At 40.5% G+C, this 14,068-nt stretch overlaps 1 long non-coding RNA gene across 5 annotated transcripts in view; it reads left to right on the forward strand.

The window, feature by feature from the left end:
* Positions 1 to 9,848, forward strand: part of LOC106145175 (uncharacterized) — a 31,988-nt gene extending 22,140 nt beyond the window's left edge. For 3 of the 5 annotated variants that reach the window (XR_005734762.2, XR_013428068.1, XR_013428069.1), the window contains one exon: positions 40 to 1,449. This is a non-coding gene — a long non-coding RNA (uncharacterized LOC106145175). Of the gene's footprint in view, positions 1 to 39; positions 1,450 to 1,542 lie in introns of those variants that run through there. The other 2 variants (XR_013428071.1, XR_013428070.1) reach the window with 2 other exon arrangements.
* Positions 9,849 to 14,068: the final 4,220 nt, after the last annotated feature.

Consider the following 14,068-nt stretch of genomic DNA (forward strand, 5'->3'; position numbering starts at 1 on the left):
TACACCTACTTACTCTCTCAACTTTTTTCTGCGTTTCAGGTGCTGGGAATCTAACCCATACATGCTAGGCAAGTGCTCTACCACTTGGCTACATCTTCCAGCCCAGTCAACCCTTCTTAAGTGTACATATAGTTCGGTAATTAGGTGTATTCAAATTGTGCAACCATCATCAACAGTCATCTCCTGAACGCGTCCATCTTGCAAAATTGGAACTCTATAGCTATTAAGCAATTCTCTTTCTCCTCTCTAAGATCCTGTCAATTACTATTCTACTTTCTGTTTGTGTAAATCTAACTAGTCATAAGTACCTCAGGTAAGTGGAATTGTTGTGGTGTAAACTAATAAATAAAATCAGTAAGAGTATAAGTTATAGGTTATAGATTAGTAAAAAAATATAGATTATAGATATGATAAGTAAGGTAAGACCATTATAAAGCAAGAACCGTCATAGACAGGCTTAAGACTCCATTTTGTTGCCTTCTATAAAAATCTGTTTCTATGAAACCTGTTTTCTTATAACAAATTGTATCGCACTCAGGATGCAGCGGTGGTGTGGTGAACTACATCCTGGGTTTGAGTGCACGTGTGGGTCTACATGACTTTGAAATAGATTCTAGCCCCTGCCAACCCCTGCTCAAACTCAGTCTAGCATCTGCTTGAACCCAGGAATTGCAAAGCTAATTGCTTTTCTCTAGCTTCTGTACTTGCTTGCTTGCTAACTGGAAAATTAGCCACTGAGTTGTGGTTTTTGTCCATAAATTCTCAAAAAAATGGACCAGGAAGCTTCTGTTCTACAGAGCTTCAGTCTCTTTGGGTGGGTGACTGTCCCTGGCCAGGTAAATAAAGCTCTCATTGATTTGAATTTAGACTTAAGAGTGTTTTCTGAAGCAGCTTCCCATAACAGAACCATACAGTATTTGTGTTTTGGGGACTGACATTTACCTTAGTATAATGTTCTCAAGGTTCATCCATATTTTAGTATGTGTCAGAATTTCTTTCCTTTCTAAAGGCTAATAATATTACATTGTATGTATATTTTACATTTTGTTGATCCTATTGTTCCTCTGTGGACTCAGGTTGATTTCACTTTTGGGTGGAATATAAATAATGTGCCTATGAACATGGGTGTTCAAGTATCTCTTTCAGATCTTGCTTTCAGTTTTTTGGGTATAAAATGGGTAGAAGTGGAATTGCTGGGTCATATGGTAATTCTATTTAAATTTTTTGAGGAACCATGATATTGTTTTCCATAGCAATTGTACCACTTTACATTTCCACCAACAGTGCATAAGTCTTCTGATTTCTCCTCATCAACACTTCTTATTTTTTTATTTTGCATTTGATAGTAGTCATCTTAAATGGGGTGAGGTGGAGTCAACATTATTTTCTTCTTGCTTCTTGTTTTTTGGTTTCATTAAGAAGTTGAAAATAAATCTAACTAGAACAGTAGTGATTTCTGTGCTGTTTATTATATTGGTTTATAAGAGTTTACCAGTCAACTTTGTATGTCAAACTTTGGACTTTTTTTTTATTCATTAACAGATGCTTTTGGAGATTCTTCTTTGTTTCATGCACTGTTTAATCCCTGTGAATACAACAGAGAATAAGACACAAGGACTCTGTTCTCAGGAAGCTTGTATTCTAAACAGGAGAATAAGTTTATACTGTAAAACATAATTGAAGGTAAGTAAGTAGAGGTCACAGAAGCAGTAGAGAAGGCTTTTCACCATTGTTTTCCCAGCAGCTGGCACAGTAGAGACATTTGAATAACTTTTTTGTCGAGAGGAAGATGGGAAACAGTTCAACAAAAAAACAAATCAGAACCATTAACCAACAGAAAAATACTAATACAGAGCACAGAGTTGTGCTGTAGATGTAGCTCAGTGGCAGAGAGCTTGCCTAGCCATGTGTGAAGGAGGCCCTGAGTTCAATCACCAATACTTGAGAGAGAGAGAAAAAAATGCTACAGAGGTAATCTCTTTTATTAATTTGGCTTTGACTTTCATCAAGGGATGATGGCTCTCAAATTCACCTGTGTAGTCCAATTTTCTTTCATGAACACAGGATATTTATATTTGGTTGCTTGTAGGATGCTTTCACAGGGACAACCTATAGGAACCACAAATTTATCACAGTCTAAAACTGATCTCATTGTTTTTGCTTCTAAACCCATTCCTCCTGTTTCAAAAAAGAGCAGGTTGATATACCCATCTGCCCAATAAAAGTCAGCCTTCCATTGCTGTGCACGGTTGCACACGCCTGTAATCCCAGTGGCTCAGGAGGCTGAGGCAAGAGGAAAGAGGATCACAAGTTCAGAGCCAGCCTCAGCAAAAAATCGAGGTGCCATGCAACTCAGTGAGACCCTGTATCTAAAGAAAATACAAAAGAGGGCTGGGAATGTGACTAAGTGGTCGAGTGCCCCTGAGTTCAATCCCTGGTGCCAAAAAAAAAAAAAAAAAAAAAAGTCAGCCTTCCTTTGACTCCTGCTTTCTAGAGACATCCATGGTTGTACCCTGGGTCATTCACCAATCATTATTTCTCATCAAAAAATTTAAGCTTCAGCTGTACACAGTGATATATGCCTATAATCCCAGCAACTTGGGAGGCTAAGGCAGAAGGATCACAAGTTCAAAACCAGCCTCAGCAACTTATTGAGGCCCTAAGCAACTTAGAACTTGTCTCAAAGAAAAAGGACTGGGGGAGCTGGGGTTGTCACTCAGTGGTAAAGTGCTTGATTGGCATATGTGAGCCCTGGGTTTGCTCCTCTGCACCACCTAAAAATAAAGAAATAAAGGTATTGTGTCCAACAACACCACCAAAAAAAAAAAAAAAAGGCCTGGGGGGCATGTAGCTCAGTGGTAAAGTGTGGGAAGCCACTCTAACACGTGATTGAGCGACTCCCGTTAAGGGCCTGAGGCACTTTGGCAAAAGTCGAAGTTTTCCCGACCCTTTCCTGATGAGAGAGCCCATCTGTGTGTGGGTGTGCCTGACCACTGACCCCGGGGACCCAATCACTGACCCTGACCTTGGAGTGCGGCCCCCCTCAACCTTCATTGGATGGAATTCTCCCCTGAATCTCTTGTTCCCCAATAAAAGGCTGATCCCCGGCGTGCTCGCTCTCTCTTTCCTGCTAGCCCTGAGTAATCCCTGCTGCCCTGTTGGGCGGTCTCGGACCTAGCAATAGAAATAAGGTAATTGAGTCTGTGTTTTTATTTCGATCTCTTCTAACTAACTTTATGCCTAGAACCTCATTAATGAAACCACTGCGCAGGCCTCGTGGTAAAGTGCTCCTGGGTTCAATATAAAAAAATCCCAACCCTAAGAATTTAAGCTTTATTACCTATGTTTTTGATTATAGCCCTTTTTTTATGAATTTCCCATTCTTTTTAAAAATAATCTTTAGTTATAGACACCATGCCTTTATTTAATTTATTTATTTTTATGTGATGCTAAAGATCAAACCCAGGGCCTCACATGTGCTAGGCAAGTGCTCTATTACTGAGCCACAGCCTCAGCTCTCAATCTGTCCCATTCTTGTAACTCTTTCTCCTACTACCATCTGTTTGACCTCATCTAGGTCTTCAATTGCTGAATATATTCATATTCTCCTGACTTTTCTTCTTTTTTTCTGTTACTGGGGATAAAATCCAAATGTATTTTACCCCTGAGCTACATCTTCAGCCCTTTTTCACTTATTTTGAGACAGGATCTTGCTACATTGCTCAGGCTGACCTTGAACTTGTGATACTTCTGGGTCACTGGAATTAGTGTAGTATACACCACCTCACCTGGCCCATATTGCATTTATTAAGTACCCTGTTTTACTCTTTCTTCTTTCCCCATATGGTAAGTTCTGAGATCTTTTATTTTAATTTTTAATTTTTGTTATTTGTTTGTTTTTTTGCACTGAGGAATGTAACCAGGGGTGCTTTACCACTGAGCCTCATCCTTTTGTTTTTTATTTTGAAACAGGTCTCCCTAAGTTACCTTGCTATGTTGATGAGACCTTAAACTTGCGATCCTCCTGCCCAAGCCTCCCAAGTTGCTTGGATTACAGAACATAAGTGGATAAACTCAGAAACTGTCCCTTTTTTACAGTGCGGCCTAAGAACGTCTTTGACAATACTTGTTTGCGTTTTTAAATGCCAATTGTTTAACAATAAACTCACTTGCTCCCGGTTCTCCGATCCACCTGTTTGCAGCCTGGTATAATCGGGCTACAAAATCTGAGTATGGTTCATTGGCACCCTGCCTGATTTTGGTAAGAACTAAATTGGATTGGTCTTTAGAGACAATCTGCCTCCAGGCACGTTTCGAACAATTAGTTATTTGATTGTATATTACAAATTTATAATTTAACTGTCTTTTCAAATCAGTAAATTTACCTGTTTCTAAAAACATTACTACCAGCGTTTCTAAATTTTGTCTTCTATTCTTTTTTGTCTGTTCAGTACAAATATTAGTCCAATAAGTGCGCCAGAGTAAGAAATCTCCCCCGCTCAGGCAAGATCTAGCTAAAGAAATCCAATCGCTAGGAGGAAGGGGCTGTGAGCAAATATTTTCTATCAGGCTCTGTACAAAAGGCGAATTTGGACCATACGTCTCACATGTACTTTTTAGTTCCTTAATGGTTTTAAATGAGATTACAGCATGGACTCTAACTCTCTGATCTTGTTCATTTACTTGCTCAAAAACTGGAAAAAGTTGAAAACCGCTAGTATCCTCCCCTGATTCTTGAGCCTTCTTAATACCTCGCTGGACTAGGGTAAGAAAAGTCATTGTTAATCCAGCGTACCTATTAAATTTTGTCCTTTTAGCAGGTACTGGCCGAATTCGAATAGCCTGGGCAGGCGGTGTCAAACGCAGCCTGTTAAAATTTCTCTGTAAGTCCTGAATTTCAACGTCTAATTCTTTTCCCTCAGACTGCGAGTCATGGTCAGACTCTGCGCTATTGCCATTTTGAAATTGGGCTTCTAAGCCACGTGGTGGAGGAGAACTCTGTGCCCCTCTAAGGATCTCTTCCGGATTTCCCTCTCCAGAAAGATCCTCTACCTCTTCCAGAGGACTTTCTAGGACTTCAGAGGTTTCTCCTCCCTATAATTTCCCTGCGGGCTAGCCTGATCCTGTAAATTGAAGGTCACATTCCTAACTTTTGGTTTGGCCCCTAGCGCCTTTGTTTTTAAAGGGCTCAAGGGAAAGGGAATTAACTTAGCCTCAGGCAAGATTTTCCATTTGAATAGACCTAATAGCTCTCTGAATGCCTTTTAACAGGTGTTCAGGGGGCCAGGAACTTTGGCCCATATATTTAAAAAGACAAACTTCTAGAGCCGTCCAAGTTTTCTGAATATTTTCTATGCCTCCAGGTAATTCATTAGAAAGACAAACTTTTTGTAACTTTCTTTCTAATTTCTCCCAAGTAAGTAAATTTGGAGACTCTTGTTCACAAAACCAAGGACAATATTTGCCTACAATTTTTAAAATTGTAATAACTGATTTTTCTTTATCTGTTTTTCTTTCTGATTAATTATACTGTCTAAAATAGTCAGATACATTTCCTTATCCATAGAAGTTGAATTTCCCATTTTAATTAATTTAACGTTTCTTTTTTTTAATATCTCCAGGTACTTTTGTACTTTTAATATCTCCAGGTACAAATTGTCACCACTTTCTTTATCTTTATCTTTTTCTTTATCTTTATCTTTATAGCACCTCCCACTCAATCTAGCTAATCTAGAATGCCCCACGTTGGGCGCCAATTCCACCATGTGACCAGCGCACTGGTTTCATTAATGAGGTTCTTGGCATAAAAGTTAGCTAGCAGAGATCGAAATAAAACACACAGACTCAGTTACCTTTTTCTATGACCAGGTCCGAGACGGCTCCCCTCTCTGCTCCCACCTCGAACCACCCGTAGGGCAGCAAGGATTACTCAGGGCTAGCAGGAGAGAGAGAGAGAGCATGACAGGGTGTAGCCTTTTATTGGGGAATAAGAAATTCAGGGGCGAATTCCATCCAATGGAGGTTGAGGAGGGCCGCTCTCCAAGGTCAGTGTCAGTGATTGGGCCCCCGGGGTCAGTGCTCAGTCACACCCCCACACAGACGGGTTCTTTCATCAGGAGAGGGCCGGGAAAGCTGTGACACAGCCAGAACGCCTCAGACCCAAACCGGGAGTCGCCCAGTCACATGTGAGAATGGCTCTCCACAGGCATGGATCCCTGTGCACAGCAGACATTATCTTTATTTTTTTTAATTAATTTTATTTTATTTTTTTAAATAAATTTTTTTTAAAGAGAGAGTGATAGAGGGAGAGAGAAAGAGAGAGAATTTTTTTAATATTTATTTTTTAGTTATTGGCGGACACAACATTGTTGTTTGTATGTGGTGCTGAGGATCGAACCCGGGCCACACGCACGCCAGATGAGTGCTCTACCACTTGAGTCACATCCCCAACCCCTTAAAATTAATTTTAATTTAGAAATATTTATTATTATATTATAATAATAAATATTAAATAACATTTCTTTATTGTTGTTATTATTTTGGTACCAGGGATGAACCCAAGGGTGCTTAGGAAGTAAATGCCAAACTGGCTTCAGAGTTATCTTCTTCTTTGTTTTGTTTTGAGACAAGGTCTTGGTAAGTTGCTTAGGGCCTCACTGAGTTGCTGAGACCAGCTTCAAACTTGTGATTCTCTTCCCTCAGACTCTGGATTTGCTGGGATTACAGTTGTGGGTCATCACATCTGGCTTAAAGTCTTTTTAATATTCAATAAAGTGTGAATGTAAATGGTTCATTTTGTCACAAGAACCCACTTAAATGAATGGATACTAATTTTTAAAAATGTTTTGTTGGGCTGGGGATGTGGCTCAAGTGGTAGCGTGCTCGCCTGGCATGCGTGCGGCCCAGGTTCGATCCTCAGCACCACATACAAACGAAGATGTTGTGTCTACCGAAAACTAAAAAATAAATATTAAAAAATTTTCTCTCTCTTTCTCTCTCTCTCTCTCTCTCTCTAAAAAAAATGTTTTGTTTGTTTTTTTTAGATATGCATGACAGTAGGATGTATTTTAATATACATACATGCAATATAACTTCCCATTCTGTGGTTGTACATGATGTGGAGTTACATTGGTCATGTATTCATATATGAATATAGGAAAGTTATGACTGATTAATTGTACTGTCTTTCCTATTCCCATCCCCCAATACTTTCCTTCATTCCCTCTTGTCTTCCAGTGAACTTCTATTCTTCCCTACCCACCCACTTATTGTGTGTTAGTTTATTAGAACATTAGGCCTTTGATTTTTGGGGATTGGTTTATTTCATTAGCATGATAGTCTCCATGGATACTGAATTCTAAGATGCCCCCAAAATTTGTCACTTCTACCCTGATCCTGGCTAATCATAGTGATTCCACATTATGAAAACATACAGTCAACTTTCTGTATCCATAGGTTCCACATCTATAGATTCAAATCATCACAGGTTGAAAATATCAATTAAAAAATTATGTTTAGCCAGGCGTGGTGGAACATGCCTATAATCCAGCAGCTTGGGAGGCTGAGGCAGGTGGCTAGGGAGTTCAAAGCCAGCCTTGCTAAGCAACTCAGTGAGACTCTGTCTCTAAATAAAATTCAAAATAGGGCTAGCGATGTGGCTCAATGGTAGAGTGCCCCTGAGCTTGATCACTGGTACCAAAAACAAAAAAAGGATTATGTCTGTACAAAACACATAGATGTTTCATCTATTATTCTCTAAACAATAAAACAACACTTGTTGTTTTTTTACATTGCATTAGGTATTATAAATAATATAGAGATGATTCAAATTTATCTATGGGAATATGTATGTAGGTTGTATGCAAATGCTATGCCATTTTGTGAAAGGGACTTGAGCACTCACAGATTTTTGTAGCTGCAGGGGGTTCCAGAACCAATCCCCCATGAGGGATAATGGTATAACCTTCTATTATATGGAAAGCCACAGTATAGTAAATTTTTGGAATTTGAAGATTTAATGTTTATGATTATGGGTTCATGATGTGTAGTAATTTTTTGTATTGTTTTGTTGCTGGGGATGGAACCTAGTGTTGTGTTTTTTGTTTGTTTTAATTTTGACTCACTAAGTTCCACAGGATCTTACTACATTGAGGCTGGCCTTGAGCTTGCAATCTTCATGCTTCAGGCTCTTGAGTTGGTGGATATACAGGTATGTGCCACCACATTAGGCTAATGTATGTAATTTGAAATTTTCCTGAGGCATCTACTAGCATGTAGGACTTCTGCTTAGTGAGTTGCCTTAAGTAACAGCCTAGCATCTGCATGGGCATCATTTTATTGTTCCCTGTGTGATTTTTGTTTTCACCCTGTAGGGAAAATTATATGCTCTAGTAGTTTTGTCAAATTTGGAATTTCATAGTCTCAGGATTTACCATGAAGAAATATTAAAGATTTACTATGCAAGTCACCATCACATACCCTGACAAGATATGAAGTCATATCTTCATAAGTAAACTAGTATTGGTTGAGGTAAACTGTGAGAATGAAAATGAAAAGATGGTTTTTACCATCATCAAGACTACTTAGATTCTCATTCTGAGATGCCAGTTACTTTTACATGGCTGGGGCTTTCCAGGAAACTGAGGTAGCATGAAGATCCTCTCCCGCATCAAATACTGATTCTTGGGATCAAAGCAGCAAGATTTCAGACATATCACTCAGAGTAACAGGCAATGAGTTATTAGAAGAGATGGAAAATAGGAAAAGGGGACACTCTCAAGGGATAGAGTGGGTCCTCTCAGAGATGAATGCCTCAGAGATGAGTGCCTCTCCTGCACTCTAGTTTGATTGGGGAATCCCAGAGAAGTTTCCCAGTATACCTCTTGACTTTTGATTGACAGCAGGATGACATCAGATGACTTTCAGTTCTCCACTTTAGTCCATGCTGATGGGTTCTAATTGGATTCTTAACTGTAAGTTCTTACAGATTTTATGGTTAGGAGGAATTCCTTATTTCCTTGAATTTTGGAATCTGGTCTATAAAATGAGTCACAAAATTTACCCCTTCAGCGTAACTTGGGTTTCTCTTACCAATATTATTTTGGTTCTACATTTCTCCTGCAGATAGCTGGAGAATATAACATATCATGTTCATTTAAGCTAGGCAGGGCTGCAGATAAATTGCTTTGTTTTTTTTTTTTTTTTTTAAAGAGAGAGTGAGAGAGGAGAGAGAGAGATAGAGAGAATTTTTAATATTTATTTTTTTTAGTTCTCGGCGGACACAACATCTTTGTTGGTATGTGGTGCTGAGGATCGAACCCGGGCCGCACGCATGCCAGGCGAGCGCGCTACCGCTTGAGCCACATCCCCAGCCCAGATAAATTGCTTTTTGTAAAAGAAAGCATGTGAGGGTCAGAATAATGAGCCTATTTTATGGAATTATTCCTTTAACCACTCACATCTGTCTGTCCCCTAGCATTACTACCTTGGCTTAGAGCAACTCAGATAAAAATGAGAGTGCTTAGCTTGTACCACAAGAAATAGGCAGCTTTATCAAAGTTTTCACTTGCAGCTGGGTGCAGTGGCACAGGCCTGTAATCCCAGTGGCTTGGGAGGCTGTTATAGGAGGACCACAAATTCAAAGCCAGTCTCAGCAAAGGCAAGGTGCTAAGCAACTCAGTGAGACTGTCTCTAAGTAAAATTCAAAATTAGGGCTGGGGGGCTGGGGGGCTGGGGATGTGGCTCAAGCGGTAGAGTGCTCGCCTAGCATGCGTGCAGCCTGGGTTCAATCCTTAGCATCACATACAAACAAAGATGTTGTGTCCACCGAAAACTAAAAAACAAACAAATTAAAATTCTCTCATATTCTCTCTCTCTCTCTCTCTCTCTCTCTCTTTAAAAAAAAATAGGGTTGGGGATATGGGTCAGTGGTTGAGTGCCCCTGAGCTCGATTCCCCTGTACCAAAAGAAAAAAAAAATAAAGTTTTCACTTGCATACCATGAATATAGCCAGAATTGGGGAATTAAATATGTCTGTGGGCTTGACAAAAGCACCCCAGGCTTTTTGAGAAAGGATCTTCCTTGGGCATTCTGTAGCTGTTCAGCCCTCATTGGGATGCATAATGGTCTGCTTTTGTGTTTCCTTTAAATTTTTATAGTGGAAATTACCTTTCTCAAAAAGTGTATATTCCATGGGCTGGGGATTTGGCTCAAGCGGTAGCATGCTCACCTGGCATGCGTGCGGCCCGGGTTCGATCCTCAGCACCACATATAAACAAAGATGTTGTGTCCGCCAAAAACTAAAAAAAATAAATATTTTTTTAAAAAAGTGCACATTCCAAATCCATGGTTGATATAGACATCCCATTTTTCAAAGAGGTATTTCCAGATATATCCCATCAACTTGCCTGTGATCCTCAGACTTTTTGTGACTCTGGTAATCATGTCAAAGCCCTGTATATATGAGTTTTTATGTTCAGTGCCTATCATCTGAGACCATTTTGTCAGGTAGATTATATTAACCAAATTCTGGAAGAAAATATCCACTACCACACATTCTATAGATAAGACTGCTGGTCCACGTCCTCACCATTAAAAAATTTGCAAACAGGGGCTGGGGTTGTGGCTCAGCAGAAGAGCACTCACTTAGCACGTGGCCTCAGCACCACATAAAAATAAATAAAAATAAAGGTATTGTGTCCAACTATAATTAAAATATTTTTTAAAAAATGAAAATTAAAAAAATTTGCAAACAATATTTTGGTATGTTTTTTTTTATTAAACCCCATCTATGCAATTAATGCTTCCCTACACTTTGCCACCCCAGTTGAACCATAAATTTACAGGACACTTTGTTATGCAAAGGGGATATGCTAAGTATGCACCACATGTAGAAGAAAATATCTGCAAGCAATTGCCTATCTAGTCCTTTTCTTGGTACACTAGTGTTTTAGTCAGCTTTTTGCTGTTGTGACCAAAAGACTTGACAAGAATAATGTAGAGGGGGAAAAGTTTAATTTGGTCTCACAGTTTCTTCACCCATAGACTCCTGCCTGATTCCATTCAGGGGAGTAGTGGTGGTGAGGTGGGGCAGAATATCATGGCGGGAGGGTGTGATGAAGAAGAGCAGGCCAGGACATGGCTGCTGAGAAGCAGAGAGAGAACTCTGCTAAACAAGGGCATATACAAACCCCAAGGTATATTACCTCCTCTAGCCACAACCTACCTGCCCAGTTATCACTCAGTTAATCCCTATCAGGGGATTAATTTGCTGATTGAGTTAAAGCTCTCATAACCCAACCATTTCACCTCCAAACCTTCTTGCATTGTCTCACACATGAGCTTTAGGAGGACACCTTGTAATGCCAGATTCATGGAACCCTAATAGACCTCCAGGAGCCTAATCCGATGCAATCACACAAGAGGCTTTATTGCAAGCCTAAACTCACAATAGTTTCTGACACAGCGGTCCCGAGGAGTGAGTCCCAGTCCTATGTTCAGTGAGGATTTATAGGTTTTTGGGGGATACTCTATGCATCACAACATCACACAGCAAATCATTTCATACTGAGGGAAAGTCAAACAACAACTTTTAACATTGATTAGCACATTCACTGGTGGGAACAAGTTGGGTAGGGGTGATTGGTTAGTACAAGAGGGGGATTCGTTTGAACTGATTGGTTTAAGCTGCGAGGGGTGTACATGCTGAACTACATGGTTTCCCAACATGTTATCAACCACCTGGCATCCCAGGTATTTTCCCTGTCTCATGCTGATTGGTGGTTGCTAGGGGGTTGCTATGGGTCCTCACCTAGCCTAACTGAGTCAGGGACACCTGGCTCAGCAGATCTCTTCTGTTATTTGCAGAAAAACAACTCAGCAGGGTGGGTATGTGCCTAGGAGTGCTCTATGGGTTTTTCCAAGGACAAGGGTCACACCCCCTTCCTTGGACAAGCTTTGCTCTGAGGTAGAGGCTGGTTTCTCAAAAATGGAGTCACATCAGTTTCTCAATCTCACATTTAAACTATTGGCATCAGATCAATATTGGCATCAATTTGTCATTTTAGATCGGGAGCCATTTTATCGAGAGGTTCCAAAATTCCGATTCTGAGGCAATGCTGCTTAACTTCTCATAAGGACTTGTGCCTGTTAAATGATCAACCCTCCCCAGCTTATGGCAACTCCTAAGCAGTTTATGAAATTCCTCTTGTGGGCTAAAAAGCTGCTCTCCTCAGAGGGACAGCCTTGTCGGTAAGCCTTGTGTTACTGACAATAAATCTCTTGCCTGAGATTCAGGTGTGTGGCTTGGTCTTTGGACTTTGAGTGGACTCTGCGAGTGTCCTTTCAGATCCAATACAAGAATGCTCTGCTCTCCCCTATCAGATGAGGATGGTGGAAACATGAGATTAAGAGAATAATTTTATTAAATGGGCCCACATGCTTTCTTTGCCAAGAAGCAATTTACCTGCAGCCCTGCCTGCCTAAATGGACAGGATATGCTACATTCCTCAGAAAACTACCTGTTATCTGCAAGGAATGCAGGCAGGAAATATGTTGATAAGAAGAACCCAAGATACTGTGAAGGGAGGGACTTTTGTGACCCTTTTCATAGACTGGATTATGGAAGATAAGAATAGTTCCTCCTGACCATAAAACCTGTAAAAATGATTAGGAATCCAATTAGAACTGCTTAGCATGAGCCAAGGGGACCTAAAATTGTCATGGCAATAGGTACTTTCTAAAAAAAATATTTATTTTTTTAATTTTCGGCTGACACAACATCTTTCTTTGTATGTGGGGCTGAGGATCCAACCCAGGCCGCACGCATGCCAGGCGAGCGCGCTACGGCTTGAGCCACATCCCCAGCCCCAGCAATAGATACTTGAAAGTCTGTTGTTATTGAGGCGGCGAATGGGGGTGGCCAAAGGATAGTCAGTGTAGGTAATAAATAATTGGGTCTGCTCAGAAAAATGGGGGCCGATTCAGGGGTAAAGAAATAAAACACTGATGCCCCAAGAGCTCTTTCCCCTCCTCCACCAGTTGCCAAGGTTACCTGCCCCCAGGGAACTGATCCTCACTGCAAGGGGCTGTTAATGAATGCCTCTGGGTAGCCCTTAGATCTCTCCACCTTTTGGCTCACCTTTTGGTCACTAATCATGTAGTCAGGATGGGGGGGGGAATGAGAATAAAGGAAATCTAAAATCATAAGAGGGGCAGGACACCCCCACTTCTTCGGACACCCAGCTCTGGGGCCCCTACTCTGCGGAGAGGTCTATCTCTGTTCTATCCTTTAAATAATTGCCTAGGCATTTCTTGGGTGTTCAGACTTCAACATTCTGGAGAAATGTAACTTGGCTCTGATTCTCATCACCAGGATCATTATCCTGTTGTCAGTTAAAAGTCAAGAGGTGGACCTGGGTGGAACTCTCTGGAAACGTCTATGGGATCCCCAATAAAACTGGGGTGCAAGAGAGGCACATTATCCACCTCCTCTTTGAGAGGACCCATTCTCTCCCTTAAGAGTGTCCCCTTTCCCTTTTCCTATCTCTTTAATAAAACTCAATCCTTGTTACTCTATTTAATAGACAAGTTTGAAATTTTTCCACCTTGATCTCAAGGATTGGGGTTTGAAGGGCAGGTAGGTCTTTGCACTGCCTCAGTTTTCCAGAAGTCCCCAGTTCTGTGATTCTACCACTGAGTTACATTTCCAGCCTTTTTATTTTTTATTTTGAGACAGGGTCTCACTAAATTGTTCAGGTTGGCCTTCAACTTGTGATCCTCCTTCTTCAGCCTGGGATTACTGGTGTGTACCACTGTGCCTGGGTTGTTTTGCTACTTTTGTTTTTTATTTTTTTCTTTTAGTTGTAGATGGACACAATACCTTTACTTATTCATTTTTACATGGTGCTGAGGATCGAACCCAGTGCGTCACACATGCTAGACAAGTGCTCCACCACTGAGCCACAACCCCAGCCCCTGTTTTGCTACTTTTTGATATTACTCTATTGAGATATAATTCATGAACAATAAAAATCCACTTTTAAAAGTGGTTTTTAGTATAATTTCAAAT

Source organism: Ictidomys tridecemlineatus, chromosome 11 (genome assembly GCF_052094955.1).
Source record: "Ictidomys tridecemlineatus isolate mIctTri1 chromosome 11, mIctTri1.hap1, whole genome shotgun sequence".
Lineage (NCBI taxonomy): Eukaryota > Metazoa > Chordata > Mammalia > Rodentia > Sciuridae > Ictidomys > Ictidomys tridecemlineatus.